Here is a 15215-nt window from a genome sequence, read left to right as displayed (position 1 = left end):
GAACCACGATGTCAAGGATTCAATCAACCCCGTATGCAATTCCCTTTGTCAATCGATATGTTACTTGCCCGAGATTCGATCGTCGGTATCCCAATACCTCGTTCAATCTCGTTACCGGCAAGTCACTTTACTCGTACCGTAATGCATGATCCCGTGACCAGACACTTGGTCACTTTGAGCTCATTATGATGATGCATTACCGAGTGGGCCCAGTGATACCTCTCCGTCATACGGAGTGACAAATCCCAGTCTTGATCCGTGTCAACCCAACAGACGCTTTCGGAGATACCCGTAGTCTACCTTTATAGTCACCCAGTTACGTTGTGACGTTTGGTAGACCCAAAGCACTCCTACGGTATCCGGTAGTTACACGATCTCATGGTCTAAGGAAAAGATACTTTGACATTGGAAAACTCTAGCAAACGAACTATACGATCTTGTGCTATGTTTAGGATTGGGTCTTGTCCATCACATCATTCTCCTAATGATGTGATCTCGTTATCAATGACATCCAATGTCCATAGTCAGGAAACCATGACTATCTGTTGATCAACGAGCTAGTCAACTAGAGGCTTAGTAGGGACATGTTGGTGTCTGTTATTCACACATGTATTACAATTTCCGGATAACACAATTATAGCATGAATAAAGACAATTATCATGAACAAGGAAATATAATAATAATGCTTTTTATTATTGCCTCCAGGGCATATTTCCAACAGCTCTTTCCTAGACTCCAAGTTGGTGCATCAAAAGAAAACTCTATGGGCTCAGTGACTGGCATGAACGTCCTTCCTGAAACTTGAACTTGAATCATCCAGCGCTCTTCTTTCGGTAAAGTGGCGTTGTAGGTCCCGGTGAGGCTTGGTACTCCTATGTTCAGGTATCTAGTGACTTCCTTCAAGTGACGTCCAAAGGGTGTATCTTCATCCGGTTGCGCGAACTTGTTCCTTGCATCCGTCATCGTAAAGAGTAGAAAAGATAAGAAGTCAAAAAGAGAAGAGAGTGAGTAGTGGTCTAGGTCTTTTAGCTTAGTGGTTGTGTCCTACAGTCAGCGTGTGCTCTGATACCATCTTGTAGCGACCAGACCTCAAACGGTCAAATCTCTATGCTCAGGTGTCATCCCTAGATCAGTAATGCTGACACCATACAGTACTTGAAGGATTTATAACAGAGTAGCAATCACACACTTAATACATCGAGTGTCTCAAAAGAGAACTTATTACAATAAATATGGCTTAAGGCCATCTAATAACGATAACAGCGGAAGGCTTGGAAGATAAGTGAGTCCATCAACTCCAACGGCATCACTGAGTATAGAACCACGACCTAAAAGCACCTTAATCGTCGTCTGAAAAGTCTGCAACATTAACGTTGCAGCCCGAAACGGGTCAGCACATGGAATATGCTGGCAAAGTAACACATAGAGAGTAATGGAATGAAATAGGCTATTCTATATGCATATTTGGCTGGTGGAAAGCTCTATGGTTACAGTTTTGCGTAAAGCCAATTTTTTCCTACTGCAAAGGAATAAATTTTATTTAACTATCATGGTAGTTGTTAAACATTGAGAATGGATGACAGCATTCTCAATCCCAATTAAACATCATCATTAAACAAAACCCAACAAAATTAATTTTAGAGTAACATGATGAGATTCACATGATAATCCAAGTACTAGATACTCAAGATGTCCATAACCGGGGACACGGCTAACCATGATTAGTTTATACACTCTGCAGAGGTTTGCGCACTTTTCCCCACAAGACTCGATCTCCTCCGTTTGATTTCTCGCACTACATGGTGTTTGAGAAACGGATGACCGAGACATAGTCTTTGAGAAACAATAGCACCTTACGATCGGGTAGACCGTTACACCTACTTTCCCCTACATCTGCTAGTCTACCACTATAAGAGTTCGCACAACTTAATCAACTATGCTAGAGCCCATAGTAGCTTGTGGCTGCACACAGAAGTTTCTAGCATGAATAATCTCATGATCCCTTTGAGCCTGGGTGGCGGTCCATAAAAAAAACAGGCAATCACTGGAATACCCAGGTGCCTCAATCCACCTAGATGTGTATTTAAGTTGCCACCTTAGATAAACCATTAATTTAACAATCTCACATCTGTCATGGATACACTCACCCAATCCACGTCTACTAGCATAGCATGGCACAATAAGCAAACGTAGAAGTAACTCCCAAAGGTTTGATAATAACCGGAAATAGGTACTACCTCAACTACTTCCCAAGCCCACAATTTAATTAGATCCTAATCATGCAATGTGTTAGGATTGATCTAATGCAATAAAAACTGGGTAATTGGAAGTATGATCAAAGTGTTACTTGCCTTGCTGATGATCCGCAAAACCTAGCGATTCGAAGTAGCAAGCGGCGCACTCCGGGTACTCTATCGCAAACAGACAAGCATAGAGTAAGTACTCAACTAATGCACAGGTAAAACTCGAATAAAAGATCTAACCAGAAAGTTCAACTTAAGAACTCCGGTTGGCAAAAAGAAACAAGTCGAACGAAGCAACGAAAGACAAACGGCTAAAGAAATAGGCTTCGTTTACTATTCTAGATCTAGGGAAATTTTTACAGTGGCAAAAACTTGTTTGAGTTGGTTAAACGGAAAGAGGGTTTCGAGACGAAACTCCAGGCGCTTGAATCGCCTGATTCCGATAAACGAAAGAAAAGTTAGACTAAAACGAAAATCGGATCAGGAATCGCGATCAGATAAATCACAGATTTAATCCGACAAAAAGAAAAATGACGAACGTTCGTTAAAACGAACGAATGGACAAACGCTTGCTAATTAAATAAACCGTAAAAAACGATCTATTTAAAAAACCGAAACTAAAAAAACCAAACAAAACCGACGGAAAACCGATCGGTTTTCTAAAAAAACGGCTGCGAAAAACTACCTCCGGCGGCGGCGGATCCGGCGAGGCGGCGCGGCGGCGGGAGGCGGCGGTCTGGCGGCGCGGCCGGCGGCGGGGGCGCGGCGTGGTGGCGGCGACGGGGCGGCGGCGGCCTAGGGTTAGGGTTTCGGGGCGGGGCGTGGCTGGGCTGGCCTCGGGCCTCGGCGGCGTTATTTGAAGGCCCGGCCAGGCGGAGTCCTTGCCGGTTACGGCCCAAGGTCGGTTCGGACTTTTTTTTAATAATTACGCTCACAAAAAAACAAAAGGAATACTAAACGGACTCCAAAAATCCCGAAATAAATTTTTCCCGGCTTCTAAAATCAAGTCGCACAGGATGAACATTTATTTGGGGCCTAAATGCAAATTTGAAAAACGCGCATTTTTTCCTAATTCAAATAAAATAGCAAATAAAACCAAAAGAAAATCTTATTTGATTTTTTTATTAAATCCTCAATATTTCTTTATTTTGGGAAAGTCATTTTATTCCCTCTCTCATATTTTTGTAACAGAAATAATTGAAGATAAAACAAAAAAATCAAATGATCCTATTTTCAAAATTTGAGAAAACTCAAATATGAAAATAACAAAATCCCCAACTCTCTCCAAGGGTCCTTGAGTTGCGTAGAATTTTCTAGGATCAACCAAAATGCAATAAAATATGATATGCAATGATGATCTAGTGTATAACATTCCAAATTGAAAATTTGGGATGTTACACTTCTACTCATAATTCATGCACAGACTACCCCATCATCCAATATGCAGATGATACAGTATTGATTGCTCAAGCTGATTCTAGACATGTTCTGCATATCAAAAATCTACTTCTACACTATGCTGAGTACACAAATTTAAAGATCAACTACTCAAAGTCTACCAAGGTATCAATCAACACTCTAGATAGGAAAATGCAAAAGCTATCTCATCTCTTGGGATGCAAAGTTGGCACCCTTCCTCATACATACCTTGGGCTTCCCTTGTGCACTGTGATAACCCACAAGTATAGGTGATCGCAACAGTTTTCGAGGATAGAGTATCCAACCCAAATTTATTGATTCGACATAAGGGGAGCCAAACAATATTTGCAAGTATTAGCAGCTGAGTTGTCAATTCAACCACACCCAGAGATTAATTATTTGCAGCAAAGCGATTAGTAGCAAAGTAATATGATAGTTTCGATAGTAGTAGAGCAATAGTAATGGTAACAGTGATAGCAATGATTTTGTAGCAAGTGTAACAGTAACATAAGCAGTAGTAGCTTAGCAAGAACAATATAAGAGAAATTTGTAGGCATCGGATCCGTGAATTCGTTGGATGATATTCATCATATAATTGTTATAACGTAGGGCGATATGGCACTAGCTCCAGTTCATAAATATAATGTAGGTATGTATTCCGTAAATAGTCATACGTGCTTACGGAAAGAACTTGCATGACATCTTTTGTCCTACCCTCCCGTGGCAGCGGGGTCCATAGGGAACCTAAGGGATATTAAGGCCTCCCTCTAATAGAGAACCCGAACAAAGCATTAACACGTAGTGAATACATGAACTCCTCAAACTATGGTCATCACCGGAAAGTATCCCGACTTCTGTCACTCCGGGGTTTAAGGATCATAACATGTAATAGATGACTATAACTTGCAAGATCGGATCTAGAACATAGATATAATAGTGATAGCATAAACAGTTCAGATTTGAAATCATGGCACCCGGGCGACAAGCATTAAGCATGGCAAAGTCATTGAAACATCAATCTCAGAACATAATGGATACTAGGGATAGAGCCCTAACAAAACTAACTCGATTACATGATGAATGTCATCCAACTCCTCACCGACCAGGAGCCTACGAAGGAATTACTCACTCCCGGTGGGGAGCATCATGAAATTGAAGATCCCCCTCTATGGAGCCCCAAATGGACTCTAGATCTGGCCTCCCGATGTAGAACAGGAGGTGGCTGTGGCTGTGTCTCGTGAAACACGATAATTATTTTTCCTTAATTTTTTTATCCAAAAATAGGATTTTATAGAGTGGGAATCAGGGTCTGCAGGGCCACCAGGTGGGCACAACCCACCTGGGTGCGCTAGGAGGGGGCACGCCCTGGTGGGTTGTGCTCACCCAGGGGCCCCCTCCGGTGGTTCTTGGCTCTAGTATTTTTCTTTTATTCCATCAAAAATCTCTAAAAAGTTTTGTGCCATTCCGAGAACTTCTATTTCTGCACAAAAACAACACCGTGGTAGTTCTACTGAAAATAGCATCAATCCGAGTTAGTTTCATTCAAATCATGCAAATTAGAGTCCAAAACAAAAGCAAAAGTGTTAGGAAAATTAGATACGATGGAGACGTATCAACTCCCCAAGCATAAACCTTTGCTTGTCCTCAAGCAATTCAGTTGATAAACTGAAAGTGGAAAAATAAAAAAAAATTACGAACTCTTTTGCTCTTGTTTACATAAATAAGCTTAAGTAGCACCGAGGTTTTCAGCAAAGATCATGACTAACCATATCGACAAGAGGTCTTAAAAATTATAATATATCAATGGCATAATCAACTAGCGATCAATAATAAGATATCTCAAATGACAACACTTTGTCAAAACATACATGATATAATATGACTATAGTGTTATCTCGCTAGCCCTTTCTGAGACCGCAAAACATAAATGCAGAGCACCACTAAAGTTCAAGCAACGACTAAACATTGTAATTTATTGTAGAAAATATCTAGTCATGATGCACCCAACATTAGCTATACACAATGCATGAGGATGACAATACTGCTCTCAGATCTGCGCTTATTTGAGAAGGTGATGACACAACATAAAAGTAAATAGATAGTCCCTTCGCAGAGGGAAGCTGTGATTTGCAGTGGTGCTAGAGCTCAAATTTTAAAACAGAGATAAATGAAATTTTGAGAAAGGCACCCTTCTTGTTTACTTTGCAACCATTAGTTATCGGTACCTTCCATGCTCACATTAGTGGCAGTTCCCAAGCAATAAAAGTAAAGGTTCACTCCCCCTCCACCAACGAGCACCCTCCACGACTGATCCAAATCCACGGGTACCATCCATACCAACAACAATCCTGGGGGAGTTTTGTTTAATTATTTGCAATTTGATTTCGGGACTAGAAATCCCTATTACCGACCCTCTTGTGCAAGGACGAGAGAATGAACAATCATCATGAGAATAACCCGCTTAGCATGGAAGATAACTACCTCCTGTCACTATATGAACAATCCAAGCACACAAAAAATATATTTATTTGAAGTTTCTAGAGGTGGCACATCCAAATTTACTTAGAACAGCAGGGTAATACTGCATATAGGTAGGTATGGTGGACTCATCTGGAAAAACTTGGGGTTCAGGATTTTTGATGCACAAGCAGTATTCTCGCTTAGTACACGCGAAGGCTAGCAAATAGATTGAGAAGCGGCTAGCTAGAGAGCGAAAATAGTCATGAACATGCATTATGCATAAGTAACATCGAATACTAGCATGAGTAGGATATGAACACCATGAACATAAATATCATAGAGGCTATGTTAGTTTTGATTCAACTACATGCATGAACATTTGCCAAGTCAAGCCACTCGAACATTCGAAGGAGGATACCATATCGTCATACTACATCACAATCATTTTAACGCAATGTTGACATCCAAGATAAATCATTATTCACTCCTAGCTACTTAATCATGGCATGAGAAACTATAATCTCTAAGGGTCATTGCAAACATGTTTAATCATAATAGGCTGAATCATGGATACTAGGTTAAACATATTTAGAAAACGGATCAAGTTGAGTTCATACACTTTTCTCTCTGCCACAGCCAGTTCATCAAATATCGTCATTATTGCCTTTCACTTGCATGACCGGATGACATGAAAATAATAATAGTGAAAGAGTGCCATGGACTAAGCTGGAATCGGCAAACTAAGGAGAAGACAAGGTAATATGGGCTCTTTGTTAGATCAACAATAATTCATATGAGAGCCACTCAAAATTTTCAATGTGGTCTTCTCCTTGGTATGACTCAATAAAAAGAAAATAAATTCAGAGAAACACACTGAAATATTTTTGGAGTTTTTTAGTTTTTCTTGAAGGAAGCAAATTAACGAAAGAAAAACAAAAAACGAGAAAAACTATTTACACGCAAGAGCTCCCAACAAGCAAAATAAGAATCGAGGAATCTTTTTGGGTTTTCTTTATAATACTACAACTAACTACACTAGAAAGAAAAACCGAAAAGAAGCAAACAACATTTTTTGCATTTTCTCAAAGTTTTTCAAACACACAAGAAGAAAGCGAGAAAATAAATCTAACATGGATAATAAAATTAAAAAGTGTGGACACCGACAACTGGAATGAAATGTGTAGACATGAATGTAATGTCAGTGGACATACGTACTCCCCCAAGCTTAAGCTTTTGGACTAACTTGGTAATCACCACTCAAAGAAGCCATCAGGTCCTATGTTGAAGTGATGTGGAGCGGGTACCTGAGCGTCCCACTCCTGAGGCTCCTTCTTTGCTGCCGCCTGCTTGTTCCGGTAGGCGACAATGTCCTCAGACATGATCCTGTATCCGCCCTGGCAATAGAATCAAACAAAGCAGGTGCAGGCGATGGAATTACATCATGAGTGATTTTGCTGAAGACTAGGTTATAAGGAACATCTATAGTAGTGTTCTCACCATCAATGAAGTGATGATGTGCCATAGCCTGGCGATATAAGTAAACCTTGGGCAAGGGATAATCATGTTGGCATATCTGAATGTTAAAGTGACTCGCTAAGCAAGTAGCATAAATGCCGACATGAATTTTACCCTTGGACCTGTTAAGGTGAAGGCGGCGTGCCACAATATCTCCTAAGTTATAAGTGTTATCGTCGTAAAGTGTGCGGCATAAGATAGTGAAATCTGGGGCACTGAGTGCAACAACCTTCTCTCTAGCAAGTAAACACTTCGCAATGAATAGAGCAAAATAATGCACAGAAGGAAAATGCAAGCTAGTGGCAATGACACTCGACACCCCTCTCTCATCCCCCATTGACATAGTATAATAAAAGTCCTCGAATTCTGCAGGCCTAGGCTTTCTTATTTCTCCGTCAGAACGGATCAAGCATATATCACAAAATTCTATAAGTGCTATCTGACGGGTTTCAGCATATAAATTAAACTGCACCTCAGGAGGGTTATTCCTACTTATGAAATGAAAACTTTGCACAAAGGAATTTGTGAGGAGATGATACTGTTCACACTCAGCTACGATGAAGTCGGTGAGGCCGGCATTAGCAGCAAATTGTTCAAACTCTTGACGGATTCCGGCTCCATCCATGAATGGGTTGTGCGACCATTCACACGGCCATACCTCCGCCATTCTCCGGGTGCGTAGATCATTGTCTGATGACTCCCCAATAACTCCCTTGGATCTCTTCTTGGAAGCAAACTTCCTAAACAAACTCATTTTTTTCCTATGAATAAAATTCTGAAATTTTTAGTCCACAAAATTTTTCTCAACAAAACTTCACAAGATTGATAGCAACTACTCATAGGGATGCATAGAGGCCATATCAAGCATTCAAACTACTTAGAACTCTAAGAATTCAACATGTAAGCTCACCTATAGCAGTACCAAGAGTAACTAATTATTCAAAATATAAACCACTAAAGCAAAAACTAATTAGACCAATGAAGGAGTCACATACCAAGTCGCAATCCCCCAAAACAGTTTCAAAAACGGAGCTTCGAGCAAAGAGATCGAAATCCGCGGGTTTGAGAGCAAGAGCACGAGGAAGAGAGCAATGGTGAATTTTTTCTGGAGGTAGGTGATAATATGGGCTAAAGAGATAAGTGAGGGGGCCATGTGGGGACCACAACCCACCAGGGCGCGCCTAGGGCTGCTGGTGCACCTAGGTGGATTGTGTCCACCTGGTGTACCCCCCCTCTGATGTTATTTGCGTCACAAATTCAGAAATATTTAGAAAAAAACCCGTATTAAATTTTCAGGGCATTCTGAGAACTTTTATTTTTGGGTCATTTTTTTATTGCACGGGAAATTTAGAAAACGGATAAAACATGGCATTTTATTTTATTTAACTAAGAAAACCAGAAAACAAAAGATAAGGACAGAAGGTAGTGCTTACTAAATTCATCAACTTCATACCTCTCAAAAATGATCCATTAATAATTAAGGTTCATAAAGTCTTATTAACAACCACTTTCTATTAGAATGAAACCGAAGAACTTTCGTAAAACACTAAGTTACCTCAACGGGGATATGCGTGTCCCCAACAATAAGCATCTTACAATTCTTTTTGGCAGTAGGTAGAGGTAGTTGAAAACTTCCAATAGTGATTGTTGGATACTTTTCAATAACATAAATACCATTCACTTGGAATTGTTTCTTTAGAAAGTGCACCGTATGATCATTGCCATTGATATGAAAAGTGACCTTGCTTTTATTGCAATCCATAACAGCCCCTGTAGTATTCAAGAAGGGTCTACCAAGGATAATCGACATGTTGTCGTCCTCGGGCATCTCAAGTATAACAAAGTCAGTCAAAATAGTAACATTTGCAACAACAACGGGCACATCCTCACAAATACCGATAGGTATGGCAGTTGATTTGTCAGCCATTTGCAAAGATATTTCAATAGGTGTGAGTTTACTCAAATCAAGTCTTTTATATAAGGAGAAAGGCATAACACTAACAGCAGCTCCTAAATCACACAAAGCAGTTTTAACATAGTTCCTTTTGATGGAGCAAGGTGTAGTTCATATTCCCAGATCTCCAAGTTTTTTAGGTACTCCATTGTTAAAAGAATAATTAGCAAGCATGGTAGAGATTTCAGCTTTGGGTATCTTTCTTTTATTAGAGAGGATGTCTTTCATATATTTTGCATAAGGTGCCATCTTTAAGATACCAGTCAAACGAGTGCACAAAAAGACATGCCTAAGCATTTCAGCAAAGTGTTCAAATTATTCATCATCTTTCTTCTTAGTTCATTTAGGTGGGAAGGGCATGGGTTTTTGAACCCATGGTTCTCTTTCTCTTCCATGTTTTCTAGCAACAAAGTCTTTTTTATCATATCTTTTATTTTTAGGTTGTGGGCTATCGAGATCAATAGTTGGTTCTATCTCAACATCATTATCTGGTTCTTTATCATTGTTTGGTTGAGTGTCTTCATGAACATCCTCATTATCACTAGGTGAATGTTCATTACCAGATTGAGTTTCAGCATCAGAGATAGAAACATCATTATTAGCTTCAGAAGATTTTTCTATTTCAGGTTCACTAGAGGTATGCAAAGTCCTATCATTTTTCTTTTTCTTTTTCTTTTTAGAAGGAGTAGGTGCATCAATGTTAACTCTTTGAGAGTCATGTTCAATTCTTTTTGGGTATCCCTCAGGATAAAGTGGTTCCTGAGTCATTCTACCACCTCTACTTACTACTCTAATAGCATGATCATTGATATTGTTATTCATTTCATGAAGCAACTCTCTTTGAGATTTAGCAACTTGTTCTAACTGTGTATGAACCATAGAAGCATGTTTTCCTACACCTCTAACGTCATTTGAGATTCTAAATAACAAGTCACTCAAGCGAGCAATCATATCATAATTGTATTTCAATTGTTTCATAACATTTGCATTGAAGTGATCTTGTTTTCTAATATAATTATCAAACTCATAAAGGCATTGACTAGGATGCATATTATAAGGGTTGTCCCTATCGTTGAATTTCATTTAAGAGTTTACCTCTATCACCTTGGGTGGTGGTGTATCAAGCCCATGTATTTCTTCGATAGGAGGTAAATTTTTGACATCCTCAGCTTTAATACCTTTTTCCTTCATACATTTCGTTGCCTCTTGCATATCTTCAGGACTGAGATATAAGATACCCCTCTTGTCCGTAGTAGATTTATGCGGTGGTTCAGGAAGAGTCCAATCATCATAATTTTTCAATAAGTTATTCAATAATTCCTCAGCTTGTTCAACTGTTTGTTCCCTGAACACACAACCAGCACAACTATTTAGGAAGTCCCTAGAAGCATCAGTTAGTCCATTATAGAAGATATAAAGTATTTCATTTTTCTTAAGAGGGCAACCAGGAAAAGCATTAAGCAATTGGAGAATCCTCCCCCAAGCTTGTGGGAGACTCTCTTCTTCAATTTGCACAAAGTTAAATATTTCCCATAAGGCAGCTTGTTTGTTATGAGGAGGAAAATACTTTTCAGAGAAGTAATAAATCATATCCTGAGGACTACGCACACAACCAGGAGTAAGAGTATTATACCAAATCTTAGCATCAGCCTTTAAAGAGGACAGAAATCATTTGAGAACATAGTAGTAGCGAATCTTCTCATCATGAGCAAATAGGGTGGCTATATCAGTTAGTTTGGTGAGGTGTGCCATAATAGTTTCAGTTTCATAACCATGGAAAGGATTAGATTCAACCAAAGTAATTAACTCTGGGTCGACAGAGAATTCATAATCCTTATCATCAACAAATATAGTGAAGTAGCAAACTCAGGATCACATTTCATTCTAGCATTCAAGGATCTCTCTTTCAGTTTGCATAATAATTTCTTGAGATCATCTCTATCATTGCAAGAAAGAAAGTCTCTAGTTGTCTCCTGATCCATAACATAACCTTCCAGTATCTTAGGCAATTCATATCTAGGAGGACTAGGTCAATAGGTGTCTCAAGGTTTGTAGATTCAGGTATTTCATCAATTTCAGTAATTTCATTCTCTTTAGCTCTAGCAATTTGTTCATCAGGAAAATCACCAAGTGGCACAGCATCATCAAGCAAGGTACTAGAATCATCATAAGCATTATCCATAGCAGAAGTGGCATCATCAATAACTTGCGACATATCGAAATTAATAGCATATAGTGGTGTTGCAAGTTTACTCAAAATAGAAGGTGAATCAAGTGCAGAGCTAGATGGCAGTTCCTTACCCCCCTCGTCTTAGAGGGAAATATCTTAGTCTTGGTATCCTTCAGATTCTTCATAGTGATAAATTGATAATAATCCCAAGTGACTCAACAAATATAGCTATGTTCCCGGGCAAGGGCGCCAGAAAAAGGTCTTGATAACCCACAAGTATAGGGGATCACAACGGTTTTCGAGGGTAGAGTATTCAACCCAAATTTATTGATTCTACACAAGGGGAGCCAAAGAATATTTTCAAGTATTAGCAGCTGAGTTGTCAATTCAACAACACTTGGAGATTAATTATCTGTGGCAAAGTGATTAGTAGCAAAGTAATATGATATCTTTGATAGTAGTAGCAATAGCAATAGTAACGGTAAGAGTGATAGCAATGATTTTGTAGCAAGTGTAACAGTAAACAGTAGCAGTAGTAACTTAGCAAGAACAATATAAGAGAAATTCGTAGGCATTGGATCGGTGAATTCGTTGGATGATATTCATCATATAACAATTACAACCTAGGGCAATACGGCACTAGCTCCAGTTCATAAATATAATGTAGGCATGTATTCCGTAAATAGTCATACATGCTTATGGAAAGAACTTGCATGACATCTTTTGTCCTACCCTCCCGTGGCAGCGGGGTCCATAGGGAAACTAAGGGATATTAAGGCCTCCTTTTAATAGAGAACTAGAACAAAGCATTAACACATAGTGAATACATGAACTCCTCAAACTACAGTCATCACCGGAAAGTATCCCGACTTCTGTCACTCCAGGGTTTATCGATCATAACACGTAATAGGTGACTATAACATGCAAGATCGGATCTAGAACATAGATATAATGGTGATAACATAAACGGTTCAGATCTGAAATCATGGCACCCGGGCCCAAAGTGACAAGCATTAAGCATGGCAAAGTCATAGCAACATCAATCTCAGAACATAATGGATACAATGGAGCAAGCCCTAACAAAACTAACTCGATTACATGATGAATCTCATCCAACTCCTCACCGACCAGCGAGCATGCGAAGGAATTACTCACTTCGGGTGGGGAGCATTATGGAATTGGCGATGGAGAAGGGTTGGTGATGACGAAGATCGAAGATCCCCCTCTCTGGATCCCCAAACGGACTCTTGATCTAGCCTCCAGATGAAGAACAGGAGGTGGCGGCGGCTCTGTCTCATGAAATGCGATAATTCTTTCTCCTTGATTTTTTTTCTCCAAAAATAGGATTTGATAGAGTTGGAACTAGGGTCTACGGGGCCACCAGGTGGGCATAACCCACCTGGGCAGGCCAGGAGGGGGCGCCCTGGTGGGTTGTGCTCACCCAGGGGCCCCCTCCGGTGGTTCTTGGCTCCAATATTTTTCTTCTATTCCATAAAAAATCTCCAAAAAGTTTCGTGCCATTCCGAGAACTTTTATTTCTGCACAAAAACAACATGGTAGTTGTGCTGAAAACAGCGTCAGTCTGGGTTAGTTTCATTCACATCATGCAAATTAGAGTCCAAAATAAAAGGAAAAGCATTAGGAAAAGTAGATACGATGGAGAAGTATCACACTGCTACACCTAGAGAGGAAGATTTTATACCCATGCTGAAGAGAATTGAAAACAAACTGCTAGGATGCTCAACATTGTTGTCAACAGGAGATAAGTTAACCTTGCTAAAATCAGTTTTCACAAGCATGCCAACCTTTTTCATGTGTAACTTGATGATACCAAAGACAATGAACAAGAAAATAAACTCATACATCATGAACTGCTTCTGGAGAAAATATGGCACACAAGACAGAGGAATTGCTCTTATCTCTTGGAAACAAGTTTGTAAGCCTAAGACCCATGGTGGGCTTGGTGTCCTGAACATCCATTCTCATAACCAAGCTCTGCTTATGAAATTCCTATATAAATTCTTCAACAAGGAAGACATTCCATGGGTGAAAATTATATGGGAAACCTACTAACAAGACATTATACCAGGAGACAAATTGGTGGGGTATTTTTGGTGGAAAGCCATTCTAAAGCTTTTGCCCACATTTAAGAAGATGACAATATGGAAAGCTGGAATGGGGATACAGTTGAATTTTGGACTGATAATTGGCATGACACTGAAGGAAATATGCCCTAGAGGCAATAATAAAGTTATTATTTATTTCCTTATATCATGATAAATGTTTATTATTCATGCTAGAATTGTATTAACCGGAAACATGATACATGTGTGAATACATAGACAAACAGATTGTCACTAGTATGCCTCTACTTGACTAGCTCGTTGATCAAAGATGGCTATGTTTCCTAGCCATAGACATGAGTTGTCATTTGATTAACGGGATCACATCATTAGGAGAATGATGTGATTGACTTGACCCATTCTGTTAGCTTATCACTTGATCGTTTAGTATGTTGCTATTGCTTTGTTCATGACTTATGCACGTTCCTATGACTTGACCCAACCTTTACCGGAGGAACACTTTGTGTGCTACCAAACGTCACAATGTAACTGGGTGATTATAAAGGTGCTCTACAGGTGTCTCCAAAGGTACTTGTTGAGTTGGCGTATTTCGAGATTAGGATTTGTCACTCCGATTGTCGGAGAGGTATCTCTAGGCCCACTCGGTAATGCACATCACTATAAGCCTTGCAAGCATTGCAACTAATGAGTTAGTTGCGGGATGATGTATTACGGAACGAGTAAAGAAACTTGCCGGTAACGAGATTGAACTAGGTATTGAGATACTGACGATCGAATCTCCGGAAAGTAACATACCGATGACAAAGGGAACAACGTAGTTGTTATGTGGTTTGATCGATAAAGATCTTCGTAGAATATGTGGGAACCAATATGAACATCCAGGTTCTGCTATTGGTTATTGACCGGAGACGTGTCTCGGTCATGTCTACATAGTTCTCAAACCCATAGGGTCTGCATGCTTAAAGTTCAGTGACGATCGGTATTATGAGTTTTTGTGTTTTGATGTACCGAAGGTAGTTCAGAGTCCCGGATATGATCACGGACATGACGTGGAGTCTCGAAATGGTCGAGATGTAAAGATCGATATATTGGACAACTATGTTCGGACATCGGAAAGGTTCCGGAAGGTTTCAGACATATACTGGAGTACCGGGGGTTACCGGAACCCCCCGGGGGCTTAATGGGCCTACATGGGCCTTAGTGGAAATAGATGGCAGCAAGGGGAGTGTGCCCCCCCCCAAGACACTCCTCTGAGATATCACACTGAATATAGTACCAATACAAGAAGATTTCATACAGCAATTCCACATACCACTGTCTTTGCAAGCATACAACCAATTCAATGCTCTCCAGGAGATCATAAACAACA

The sequence above is a fragment of the Triticum aestivum genome, chromosome 1A (assembly GCF_018294505.1).
Source record: "Triticum aestivum cultivar Chinese Spring chromosome 1A, IWGSC CS RefSeq v2.1, whole genome shotgun sequence".
NCBI classification, from domain to species: Eukaryota; Viridiplantae; Streptophyta; class Magnoliopsida; order Poales; family Poaceae; genus Triticum; species Triticum aestivum.
This window is presented reverse-complemented; position numbering follows the sequence as displayed.